At 44.6% G+C, this 13,818-nt stretch overlaps 1 protein-coding gene across 1 annotated transcript in view; it reads right to left on the bottom strand.

Moving 5' to 3' along the window:
• Tmem117 (transmembrane protein 117) overlaps positions 1-13,818 on the bottom strand; it is a 471,810-nt gene that overhangs the window by 277,090 nt on the left and 180,902 nt on the right. The gene's annotated exons all lie outside the window — the stretch shown is intronic.

Genomic DNA, 13,818 nt, shown 5'->3' with positions numbered 1-13,818 from the left:
CTCTCTTCTCTCTCTCCTTCCTCCCTCCCTCTCTCTTACCCCCCTCTCTGCCTCTCTGTCTCTACTACCCCTTCAACTCCCCTTCCCATGCCCCAAATAAACTCTATTTTATATTATACTGTTGTGTAGTTGGTACTTCAGGGGGAAGAGATGCCTCAGCATGGGCTGGCAGAGGCACCCCTTCCTCCACATCATCCCTGGCATCCACCAAACATATCCCTGGTTTCTTTTTCTTTTTTATAAGACACAGCAATCCTCCCACTGGCATATAATTTGCTACAGATCGTCTATGTATTACTTGCCCTAGCTATCTTTCACTGTCATCTTGGCATAGCCTGGATTCACCTGAGTAGGGAGTTCCAGTGGAGGAATAGCCCAGATTAGACTGACCAGCCTTGATTGTTTATTGATGTGGGTCAGCTTTGATTGTTTATTGATGTATGGGTTCCCAGTTCAATGTGGGCAACAGCAATCCTGGGCAGATTGTCCTGGGCTGTATAACAAAGGTTGCTAAACAAGAGGCTATGCTAAGCCAGCGAGCAGCATCCTGCGTGGTTGCTGGTTCAAGTTCCTGTCCTTACTTCCCTTAATGATGAACTGTTACCTAGCAGTGTAGGCCATTCCTTCCCTGTGTTGTTTGGTCATAGTGTTTTACAACAGCAGAAGAAATCAAAATAGAATAGTATTACTGTTCTATACATAAAACAAACAAGAGATCCCATCCCTTTTCCTCTACAATGTTCTCAATGTTTCTGAGACATTGTGTTTTTCTAAGGACTAAAAATTTTATCTAAAGATGATGTAAGTGTCTTTCTCCTTTAGCTCAGAACCAGTGAATGTTTATTATGCAACTGAGACCCAAGTCAGACTTGGGATTAAAGCTTCCTTTCCTGTCTGGGACTAGTAAGGAGAGCCAAAGGATGGCTGCATCTCTGAGTTTTGTGTCTGAGCGACAGCATGCCTGGCAAACATTCACTCAACAAACATTAAGCACAATCCCTTCTTTTATTTTAACCTGTTAATTTTTTCTTCCAGCCTTTGCAAGGTTTGTTTTTATAACTATGGAATTATCTCTAGTAATTGATGATGAATAATAAAATAATTACTAAATAAAAACTATATTCAAGGAACTGCAGAAACGACTTGGTGGTTAAGAGTGCTTGCCACTCTTCTAGAAGTCCTGAGTTGTGTTCCCAGAACCTATGTGACTTAACACCACATATGCTTTCAACTCCAAAGGAATTTAATGCCCTCTTCTAGCTTCTGAAGGCACCCACATCCAGGTGTACACAAACACACCTACACACAAATGAGACAAATTTAATCTTCTTTAAAACCTTCAATCAACATACCCATGCTCTATTTTCCCAGGACAATCAAGGTGAGTGCTTCTTCCCTTTATTAATAAGGGATCCTCTTGATTCTCAATAGTGCCCCATAACACACATCTGATCTAACTCCCTGAGTCTCTTCATTCACCTTGACTTCTTTACTAAAGATTCTTCTTATTGGCGGCTGTGTTAGTTACTATTTATTGTTAACTTGATGGAATGAAGTCACTGAGGAGATAAGCCTCCAGGAATGCTGGAAAAGGATTATCTAGAGGAAGTTAAAGATGATGCTAAATGAGCCTATGGCAGTTCCAGGCCATAGGCTGAGGAGAAAGTAAACTAAGGGCACACATCCATAGCTCTCTGCTTCCTGACTAAAGATGCAAGATGAGCAGCTGCTTCCAGTTCTGCGGCCGTGACTACACACCGTGGTGGAGCGCACCCTCTGAGAATCCTAACAAACCCTTCCTCCTTTCCGTCGCTTTTCATGGAGTCAGCACTCTGTAAAGTCTCCAATACCAAACCAGACAGGAAACATGAGTGGACACTTAGATTTTTTTCAAAGCCTACTTTTAATATGGGTTCTTAAATGTTTCAACCTCCCTTCTAGCCCACCACCCACCAGAGGTAGTGACAAAGAAAGGTTATTAGGATATGGGGAAGTGGACCTGTGTAGAAATTGTTCTTTGGAGAAACTCCATCTGTGCGGTCAGGAAATCATTGGCAGTTCAGTTCACAGAAATCAGCAGCAGCCGCTCGATCCACTTACAAACACTTCACAAATACTCCACCCATCTAGTTCAGTAGTGTCAAGATAGCAAACATGAATCAGCAACAGTGGCAGAACCCAGCAGAAACAGCCACAGCCACAAATCAGCATGAGTCAGCAGGAGGGACCAGGACCGGCAGAGACTCCAGGATAAGTTCTCTGCTGTGCCTTTCTCAACAAAGTGAAGTTTAGCGAAGGGGAGAAGACACAAGACCAATGATGTGTTGCAAAGTTAGCCATGCAAGCCCCCACTGATGTTCCTTGAGTCTGATTTATACTCCAAACATCACATATCCTCCACGGATCTTACCTCACCGGGACACGCCTTGCCTCAGCACCTGAGTCTGTGTCGCCTGACATTACTCTGCCAATCTGCTCCAACCCACAGAAGCCAAAAGAAGCCTCCAGAACATCACCACGAGGCTTTTGGTGTGTTTCTGTCTACGGAGTCAAGATAAAGGGAGCTCAGCTACACAATGTAAGGTGCATGTCATTAACAAAGAATCCTTCATTATGTGTTGTCCACATGCTTGCTGCCTTAGCAGAACATCCCTTCACCTGTATCTGATTCAACGAAACATTTTTTGACATAACTGACTTTCCGAAGAAACCAAGTTTCCACTTCACATGCTAATTCCAACAACTGACTCACAAAGACTTAGTTAGCACTCTTCCTTCTGGTAACTTCTGGGAGGCTTGTGAGGTCAACAGCCTGAGCCCCACACAGGGTTACATGAACTCCAGGAGATCAAAATGTTTGACCTTGACATAGATTCAAAGGATTTGGCCAGAGAGGCAAGAACTCTGACCAGAGAAACTCAGAACCCAAAAAAGTCGGTGCCTGTGAGAAAGGCCTAAAACAGAAGCCAGCATCTCTCCAGGCAGGGATCAGGAGGAAAGAGCAATGGGAAGGAATGTCCAATCTTAGTCATGGGAAGGCAGGCATAGTGCATGTCATGTGTTTCCATGGTAAGCATGTCATGTGTTTCTATGGTGAGCATATAATATGCTTCCATGGTGAGCATATAATGTGCTTCCATGGTGAGCATGTCATGTGTTTCCATGGTGAAGGTCTCTGTTTCTGTAATGTTATCTGGAATGGCACTGGCAACTTCTCAGGGGCCACTGCTAATTTCTCAATATGAAGTTAGAATAGATGGAGAAAGGATCCATCAGGAACACTCTTCTCTGTTGTGAATGTACAGAGGGCATTGATGTCTTTCCCCATAACTGGCCGAGAAGCCAGGAGCCTCCTGAATACTCGCTGTCATTCTGGCTACAGCATGTCAACTCTGAGCATATTACACAAAGATGCCATTTATGGAAAACAGGTCTAGGGACTTACTGCAATGCAGGAGGTCCAAATTCTTCTCCATCCTGCATAACATCTCACTGAAGTCCAGGAACCAGTATGTGTGAGTGCGTGTGTTCGTGTGTGTGTGTGTGTGTGTGTGTGTGTGTGTGTGTGCATGTGTGCGTGCATATCTGTGTGTCTGTGTCTCTGTGTGTATCTGTATGTGTGTGTCCCTGTGTGCATCTGTGTGTATGTCTATGTGTGCCTATGTGTGTCTATGTGTGTCTGTGTGTCTATGTGTGTCTGTGTGTCTATGTGTGTCTCTGTGTATGTCTGTGTGTGTCTGTGTTTGTATGTCTATGTGTGTCTGTGTGTGTATCTGTGTGTCTGTGTGTATGTCTATGTATATCTGTGTGTGTCTGTGTATGTGTCTGTATGTATGTCTATGTATATCTATGTGTGATTGTGTGTGCATATGTGTAACTGTGAGTATGTGTGTCTATGAGTATGTCTGTGAGTGTGTGTATATATGTGCTCATGTTCACCTGTGTAGACATATGTACAGTATATACATGTGTGCATGTATACAGAAGCCAGAGGCTGACCTTGCATGTTTCCTGTATTGCACTCCACTTTATTTTAATGAATCACATTTCAGCTTGGATAATTAGCCAGCTTGCTCTGGGGATCCTGTCTCTGCCTCCTGTGCAGGGACCACAAGAAGGTTACCATGCCCACCTGGAGTATGTGAATGCTAGGGACCCACACTGGCCATGTGTGAGGTGTAAAGACTTTACTCTCTGACCCATGCTACTGCCTCTAGGAGCATGCCCCTACTTGAGACAGGCTATAGTAAAGCCTGTACAAGAGAAATCTGGTGTAATTTGTCTATGAATTGGGAATTCTGTCCCAATGCCTCTATAGAATGTCATCCCCCTGCCTAATTTTTCCCTAGTGTTTGCCAGCCCTTCCAGGGTGCTACAGATAGCTGTCACCAACTAAAGTAGTAAAAGACACCTGCTTCTAGATCTCAAGATCTGGATGGTTCCTGACTGTAGCTGTTATCTAACTTAATAATCTCTTAAATTTCAATATATCTGTAAAACACAACGTGACAAATGGTATAGCTCACACACACTCTTGTAAGGATTAAATGCAGTTTGCATTTTCCTGTCATAAATAAGTGAACACTCTGTCCCTCATCATTTGGATACACCTGCATTTTTCATGCCCCAATCTAAGGCAGCACTGTTCCCTTTTTTTGCCAAGTTGGAGCCTTGGGTCATTAATTATTGCATTCCCAAGATGGATGAAATCGCATCTGTCATCTGCATGGGAAGGGTGAGGGCACATCTGGGCAGAAGATGGATCTGAGAGCAGCCCAGCAGCTCCCAGATGTGCACACAGACCAGCACACAAATACCAGGTCTGTCACAGAGCAACGGCTGCTCTGCTTCTCAGAACAAAGCGGGAACCCTAGCTCTACAAAACTCTTATGCTGAAAACCACAGGTTTGGCAAAAGACAAAAGGCAATCATTATCTCCATGAAAGAACTGCAATTTACAAGGCTAATGAAAATGTATTTCTTTACAAAGAGACAGCAGTGATGCCTCTGCATGTTTCTGTAAGGAAGACGAGACCATTCAGAGTCTGCCCGTGAATTCCCAGCATCTCTTTTTCTATATTACGCTCAGGCCAGAAGATGAACCTGCCACCTCAACAGAGTGTGTTATTGTTCCTCGGCCTTCCGAATTCCCCCTGAGCTCAGCTCTGGGGCAGCCATAGGAAAGCCATGAAGAAATCATGTTCTATAAGCTTCAAAGAGAGTAAGGGTTCCTCCCACCTATCTTCTGTTCTGAAGCTAGAAGCAGATGGCGATGCTCCCTTCTGCAGGATTCCAGAGTCAGGTCCCAGATGTGGTAAGAATCCACAACATCTGCTGCGTCCTGACTCTGTTACTAACATCTGTGAGGCACTCACTTTGGGGCCTTGGTGTCTTTCTGTTCTCAAAAATGGAAGTGAACATCCTCTCTTGGCCCTCCCTAGAGGATCAATTACTGGATGCAAATGAGACAATGTATACATTGACAAGCCTGGAAAAGTGAAGTCCAGGAACCTCTGTGTGTGTGTATGTGTGTGTGTGTGTGTGTGTGTGTGTGTGTGTGTGTGTGTGTATGTGGTATGAATATGTATGTGTGTATATGCAAATTTGTATAACATGCATATGGTGTGTATGTGTGTTTTCATGTGGAATATATGTGTGTATGTATGCATTCATGTGTGTGCACACAGGCATGTGGTATGTGTGTATGTGTGTATGCATATATGTGATCGGAGTAGTGTTATATGTGGTGTGTATGTCTGTGTGTACATGTAGTATGAATATGTATATGCGTGTATGCACGTCTGTGTACACACCCATGTGTTGTGTGTATATGTGTTATGTATATGCGTGCATGCAAATTTGTGTAGACATGCATGTGGTGTATATGTGTTTTCAAGTGGTATATATGCGTGTATGTGTACAGTCATATGTGTGCTCACATGCACGTGATATGTATGTGTATGCATGCATGTGAGCGGGTGGGGGTGGGTGTTGTGTGTGCTATGTGTGGTACCCAACAGGATGTAGGAATTAAGGACATTAGTCACTAGACCTGACTGGCTAGCACAAGTCCCCAGTTCCCTTTATGCCTTTCTTATGTTTCCGGAGGAACTAAGGATGCAGACCCTTGGACTACAACTAAGGAGAGCCTGGAGCACACAGGTGAAAGTTTCCAGAAAAGGTAACTAGAGCTGCCTCTCCTTCCTTCTTTCTGTTTTTTATTTTTTTTATTTATTTTTTGGTTTTTCAAGACAGGGTTTCTCTGTGTAGCTCTGGCTGTCCTGGAACTCACTCTGTAGACTGGGCTGGCCTCGAACTCAGAAATCTGCCTGCCTCTGCCTCCCAAGTGCTGGGACCTTCTTTCTGTTTTGAGCATGCACACGCAGTCTGGAGCTACAGCGGCCATTATGCAGCAATGAAACAAAGTAACAAGGTCACAAGTAACAGTGTGTGAACAAGGATGTGGGGAAAGCAAAGCACAAAGGATATCGAGTTCCAATACATCACAGAAAAGTTAAAAGAATTCTAAGCCCTCCTACTGCAATGGAAACGACGAAAAGATAGGCCCTGATTTGTTTAAGTTACCATCCGGCAGATATCCTGTGAGCTGCAGCCAAATGTATTCCTAAGGAAAAGAAGGAAACTGGAACAACCCTTTGAAAGCATCAGTCAGATTTCACTGCTGGCCAATACCCCAATGACTTCCCTCTTCATCCAAACTGGGCTCACAGCCAGAATCGATCTGCAGCTTGTGAGCCCCCTGGTCTCCTTAGTCTCCCCTTAGTTAATCTACCAGTCACAGTAAGCTCATTGGTTTGGACTTCTGCAGCTGTTATCCCAAGGCAGTCTCTCTCACCTCAACTCTATGCAGGATTTCCCAAAGGCTGGCTTCTCAGTGAGGCCTGTGGCTGTCCTGTCAGCATGTCTGCCTGCTCTGCTGCCCTCCCCTTCCTGGTGTACTGTGAGTGCCGTGCTGAGAAGACAACATCAACATCGTCTGTGGATGACTAGCACAGAAGCCCTCACTCTCTAGCCTTGAGGATACATTTCCCACTTGACTTTTGATGATTCCGTGTCCACAGACACTTTGCCTACCCACGAGAACTGTAGTAGGCAGTCACAGTTTTTCTTAAACAACAACAACAAACAAAAAACAAAAACAGAAACAAAAAACAAGGCATTTAAATGTCATCCAGGATTTTTGATTACCAAGAAGAGAACTCCAGTGGCCACGTACCTAGCCTTCACACCAACCCAAAGCAAAGCTTTATATGAATTCTCAGTTTGGGAGCAGGAAGTTACTCCCTGCACAGGGCCACAGCAGAGCTCACTGCAAGGGACAGGAAGATATGTCAGAGAGTCATGCTACCCTAAAGGATTTGGGATCCAACTCCCTGGCTAGCCAGAAAGATTTTGGACAGCACTTCGTATTCTGCTTGTGAGCAATGTCTCCTCTTCAGGAAAAGGGATATTTATTGACTTGGGGCACTTTTTATATATAATTAGCTTGGGGCTTGAGAGATGGTTTAACTCTTAAGAGCACTGGCTGCTCTTCTGGAGGACCTGGGTTTGAATTTTAGCATCCATATAGTGGCTCACAAAATGTAACTATAGTCCCTCCATGGGCACTGAATGCTTGTGCACAGACATATATGTGGACAAAACATCCATATACGTTAAACAAATAAATAACTTCTCTAGGGAATAATTTTATACAATAATAAAGCCTCTATGTTTAAGTCAAAAAATATTAATTATAGACTCCACTTGTCTATAATTAATAGAATTATTGACCCATGTGCTGATCTTTTGTTTTGTTTGTTTTTCAGCTTGACTCAAGTAGGAGTCTTCAGAGAAGGGCCATGAGCTGAGAGTTTGTTTCCATTAGACCCCCCTGTGAACAAGTCTGTAAAGCGCTCTATTGGTAAATGATTGATGCATAGCACCCAGTGCACTTTGGACAGTAACACTCATGGGCAGGTGTGCCAGAGGTGTATAAGGAAGCGAGGAACTGAGGAAGCCATGAAGAGCAAGCCAGCGAGTAGCTCTCCCTCATGGCCTCTACTTCAGTTCCCGCCCTAGGTTCCTCCCCTGAGTTCCTGTCCTTACTTTCCTTCATTCTGGATTGTAAGCAATCAGATAAAATAAACCCTCTCCTCCCCAAATTGTTTTGGTCATGGCGTTCATCACAGCAATAGAAAGCATTCAGGACGGTCCTCCTACATCTCTGACCCTGCTATGTGTGGGGTTTCATTGCTGTGAAGAGACACCATGACCACAGCAACTCTTACAAAGGAGAACATTTCATTGGAGGTAGCACATAGTTTCAGAGGTTTAGTCCATTCTCATCATGGCGGAAAGCATGGTAGCACACAGACATACATGGTGCTGTGGGAGCTGAGAGTTCTACATCTTGTCTAAAGGTAACAGAAGGGGACTGAGGTTGAGCATAGGACACTTTAAAGCCCGCCCCAACAGTGACACACTTCCTCCAACAAGGCCATACCATTCCAATAAGGCCACTCTCCTAAGAGTGCCACTCCTATGGGCCAAGCGTTCAGACCCATGAGTCTATGGGGGCCATCCTATTCAAACCACCACACTAGGTTTCACATAAAAACTAATGAATTCTTAGGGTTTTTTTTTCTTCTTCTGAACCAAAAGAAGCATCAAACAGCATTCAAACCAATATTTAATATGCATGCAATAATTTTGAAAGAGATTTCAGAAATTTTCAGAACAAGTCACAAAGTCTACACCTAGTGAAGAATCACATAAATAAATATACCTTAAGGCATAAAACATTCAGAGGTTTAGGGCTTTGTTTCTGTAATGTTGGTGATTGAGCCTGGCAATCTGTATCAGCTATTTGTCCCCATGCTGTGATGTTGGTGATTGGGACCTGGCACACTGTATTAGCTATTTGTCCCCATGCTGTGACAAAAACACCTGGGAAATAGCTCAAGAGATAAAGGTCTTATTTTGGCTCATGGTCCCACACAGGCACAGAGGCAGAGTAGAACGGTCTGGTCACTTTGGGTCCACATTCAGAACACAGAGGAAGATGAAGGCATGTGTCAGTGTGCTCTCTCCTTTTGTTCCCTCCAGAGCCCAAGGAATGGAACAGTTCACACGCAGGGTGGGTCTCCACCCTTCACAGACATGCCTGGATATTTGTCTCCACAGGAATTCTTAATTTCGTTAAGGTGACAACAATAATTAGCTGTCACTTGGTGCTGTGCAAGTGCTCTACCACTGAGCTCAAACCCTTCCAACAACTAAGACGCAAGCAGTTGATTCCCCATCCTCCTGACCTCCTTGGTAAGGGTGAGGGAAGGCAATAGTAACCGTGTCAGTAGGCGGAAACCAGTTCACTGTAGCAACAGGCTACTGCCTCTGCTATAAACCCACATCAGTTTGCAGGGAAGGCAAATCTATTTGTCAAGATCAAAGCGCTCCCCCTATACAAATAGACTCAAACAACAAAAGGGGATACAGGTAACTCCAAACACCCAGCCCTTGACTCTGCCTTGTCAAAGCAGCAGAGCATCCAACACAGCCCTGGAGAAGGCTCAGCACATGTTTTTACCCCCTAAGGCCAGGGCCAGTCCCCAGGGAATCCTTTAGTCCTCCCTCAAGGGCTCTTCTCCTTGGTCCTTCTGAGGGATTCTAAGAGGATGGAAGGTCACTCACACTTCACTTCATGCTCAGGAATCCTTGCTATGGCTTAAGTGGGATGGAGAGAAACTTCATGCTGTTCTAACAGAGTCTATCTACTACATCTGTCTTCTGTGATCATCTCTCCCTTTCTTGGTCCATCCCTTTTCTAATCTAGGCACTCTGCAACATTGTTTCTCAGTTACCCCTTCAAGGAGACCAAAGAGCTGTGAGTTTATCTCATCACACTCAGATCTCTAGATGCTTGCTAACACAGGAAAATCTCTTCCTCTAGTTTATTCAATGCCATCATGGAAAGGAGCCAGCTTCTGCTGTTCCCAGCAACCACCTTTGGCCACTTTTGGCCTCAGAGCTGCACTCTCTTCACAGCATCAGGAGGATGCTTAATTTGAGGCACTGAATCTCTAACATTTGAAATATGATAAGAACAATATATTGGATACTGAAAATTAATCTGGCATTCATTGGCAAATTTGGGTCTTACTTAACCATACAGAAACTTCTTTATTCTATTGTCAAGGGTGTTCAAGAGGTTACTTTGGGCAGATAGATTGCATTTTGAAAAGTACATTAGCAAATTAGCTTGGCTAATAAAATATTCAAGGTTACAGAAAGAATACAGACTGCCAAGGACAGATTTAATGGCTCTGCGGCATTATTACATTACTTAAAATATTCTTTTCACTTTAAAGCAGAAATAATTATATATTCAAAAATAGCAATGTAAATTCTTCATATCATAGTAAAGACTATGGTGTCTCAACAGTTAGATTGCCTTTGGTAGAAGAATTTTGACTTGATACCACCTGGTCTACACAGCAAGATCTTGTCTCCAAAAAACAAATACAAAGCCAGAATGGGATGGGCAGAGCCTTAGAAGACAGGCCTTTCAGCCTGGTGTCCCTTAGAAGTGTCCCTTAGAGGGACAGCTGTATCAGGTTCAGGGAAATCACCAGCTTTCAGCAGAAATGATCCTACATGGATGTGGGCCTGTGTACCAGAGGCCCAGCCTAGTTCAAGAGTTCCAGCGAAGGAAAGCGAGCACCGGCAGGGAGGGGAAGTCGCTTCTGCTGCTTCTGCTGCCACAGTTAGCTTCACTTCCGTCTCCACCATGCTTTTCAGGTCACTCAGTTGCTCTGCGCAACCCTGCACTGAGTCAGGTAGGGCTGGGTCAGGGAAAGGCCAACTAGCCAGAGAGGAGTGCGGCACAGCTTCAGGCCACATTTTGGGAGAGCAGACCTCTTCCCAAGTGTCAAAGCTCTTATGACAGAAGGCTTGGATGACAAAATAGTTTTTGCACCCCTTTAATTCCCTGGATAGGATTTCTAGACAGTTTGGGGGGTGATTCAGGGTTCGATAGCAGGTACTTCCATTGGTTTGGACTGAAAGCTTGGGAAAACCCTATTTGCATGTAAGAAGGCTTGGTGCTGCTTATAAGTGATCAATATCACACACCTCTCCTGCTGGGGGGTTGTGGGGGCTGTGACTGCGACAGGAACCAGGAGCCCAGGAGGTGTGGTTGAACATCTTTTGTCCCATGCAGGCAGAAATTAAAACCAACCGGATCTCCGGAGTTCCAGACATTTGCTTGACCTGGACCAGGTTGCTCACACAGCCCACGGCCCCACGACTGCTCCATCAGCAGATTCACTTAACCATGAACTGAGGTTACTGCTCTTAAAGGTACACATCTAACATCATAGTTTTGGGCTCACATCTCAACGTCTCTTTAGAACTGCCATCTGGAGTTGTGACCAATCCCCGGCCCCAGCCATAGTCACTGGGTTTCAGGAAGTCATTGTTGTTTACTGTCTTGGCATTTATCAAAGAAGATTTCCCAGGAAGAGAGGGTCATGCCCTAATCCACATGTTTTCTCCAGGTCATGAATTAGATGTCACTAACTCGTCAGTAGCTCCACATCAGGGGGCCTCTCCTATTCTAATCCGCATTGGTTTAAGACCTTGGCTCCAGGTCTAGTCCCTTCTCCCTGACCCACCCGGGAACGTTATTCTCCTGTACTCCATATCACAACACTGCTAGGGAGGTTGCAAAGTCAGTCTTATCAGCCTGTAAGCCTTTCTCTGACCCTTGGTTTATTCATTTGTTCAATGATCCCAATCACTTGGCTACATTCTCTCTCTCCTCCCTCCTCTCCCCAGAACACGTTATTGACCCATGCTTAAATGAGAAGGTGTGGTGGGGGTCACGGTGGCACAGGCTTTCTCCATGGTGAGATCTCTCAAAGGACGGTAGGCATACCCTGCCCCCGAGTTCAGTGTGGCACACCCTTCTGTTTCTTGAGCCTCCCTTTCTCCTCTGACCATCTCCCCCTTATGATTTACAAACCTATTTTTAGTTTTTAGCACATCTAATCTCACTTCTGTTCCTCTAAAATCTACCCTTTCTCTCTCTCCCTATAAGCATAATGTCTATAATCTTGAAATAATATAAAATAATGACGACAAATGCCCCCAAATATGTCTGCCTCCTTATCCTGTGACTGCTTCAAAATTCAGCGATATTGATGTAACAGGTTTTTGTAATTTAGCCATGAAAAGAGGAAACCGAACCTTGACAGGGACCAAGGATACCCTGGTTCTGTAGCTTTGCTGAAGTGTGAGTGTGACAGGAGGTGTCATGTGACACAAAGCATGAGTCTTCGGAAAACCCTCCATTAGACAAGACTCCGTCTGCATCCCCTGCTCAGCAGCCATACTGCCTCATCTTGTCTTCTGACACTATGTGCACTGAGGCCTCCTCTTGCCATCTCATCTTCATGGTACAGAGTTTGCCTTTGTATACAACTGAGTGCCATCAGACCTCCTCCTCCCTCTTGTCTCAGAAATACCCTTCCCATTCCACAATCATCATCGCCATCATCACCATCACCATCACCATCACCATCATCATCATCATCATCTCCATCATCACCATCACTATCATCATCATCATCATCATCATCATCACCACCACCACCATCACCATCATCACCATCACCATCATCATCATCATCACCATCATCATCATCACCATCACCATCATCACCACCATCATCATCACCATCATCACCATCATCACCATCATCATCATCATCACCACCACCACCATCACCATCACCATCATCATCATCACCATCATCATCATCATGCGTGGCTAAGGAGACAACACTGTCTACTTCCCTGATGCTCTGGGCCTCGGCTCTGAAGCTGGACCTCCACACTCTTTCTCTCACACTACACATTTCTCCAGAGAATCCACACCCTCTGCCTGGTGTCTGTCATCAGACATCCTTCATTAAACCCTGCAGCAGTCCTCTGCTCTCAACTGAGACTCTTTCTTGAATGTCACCTAGGATCTCTTAAGCATCAAAGCCAAAGGTCTTGTGCAGTCCGAACTCTTGTCCTAGAAATACACTCAACAACAAGTCCTTCAGCTTGAAGACAAAGAGTTCTTGGTTCAAATCCAGCTTAACCAAGTAAATACTGACCTTCCATATTTAATAACCAAACTTCCTTCAGGGTTCTACAATTGGTTGAGAATATTGCCTACTTCATTAGGTTGCTACAAAAAGTTAAAGCGCATAGAGGTACCATACTGCAACCGCACTTGGGAGGAGACAAATGAATCACTTTCCATACCAAATATGACCACCTCCTGTTTACATCCTTCTCCTAATATCTTCCCATTAATTCTGTCTTTTACTGGTTTTACTGTCTCCTATCTTCAGTGAGCATCTGTCCACTCACCATGATGCTCAGACTACTTTGTTCTTTTCCCATGTCTGTCTGTCTGTCTGTCTGTCTGTCTGTCTGTCTCTCTCTCTCTCTCTCTCTCTCTCTCTCTCTCTCTGTGCCTATCTGTATCAGAAAACTCACCAGTTCAAAGCTACTTTTCTCACTCCTCCTCCCACCCTCTTTATCTTTTACAATCTCTGCATAGCTAAAATAAGTGTTGTCATGTCTGTGCTCCAGAGCTCCCCAGACATACCCCTCCCCATAAATAAACCATTACTATGGCAAGTTAAACCACTGAAGGACTCCCTCAATATAGGCACTCAGACATATCAGGTCAAAGGCCCACCTCATCCTCCCACCTCATCCTCCCACCTCATCCTCCCACCTCATCCTCCCACCTCATCC

Source organism: Mastomys coucha, unplaced genomic scaffold (assembly GCF_008632895.1).
Source record: "Mastomys coucha isolate ucsf_1 unplaced genomic scaffold, UCSF_Mcou_1 pScaffold11, whole genome shotgun sequence".
In the NCBI taxonomy this organism is placed as follows: Eukaryota; Metazoa; Chordata; class Mammalia; order Rodentia; family Muridae; genus Mastomys; species Mastomys coucha.
This window is presented reverse-complemented; position numbering and strand designations above follow the sequence as displayed.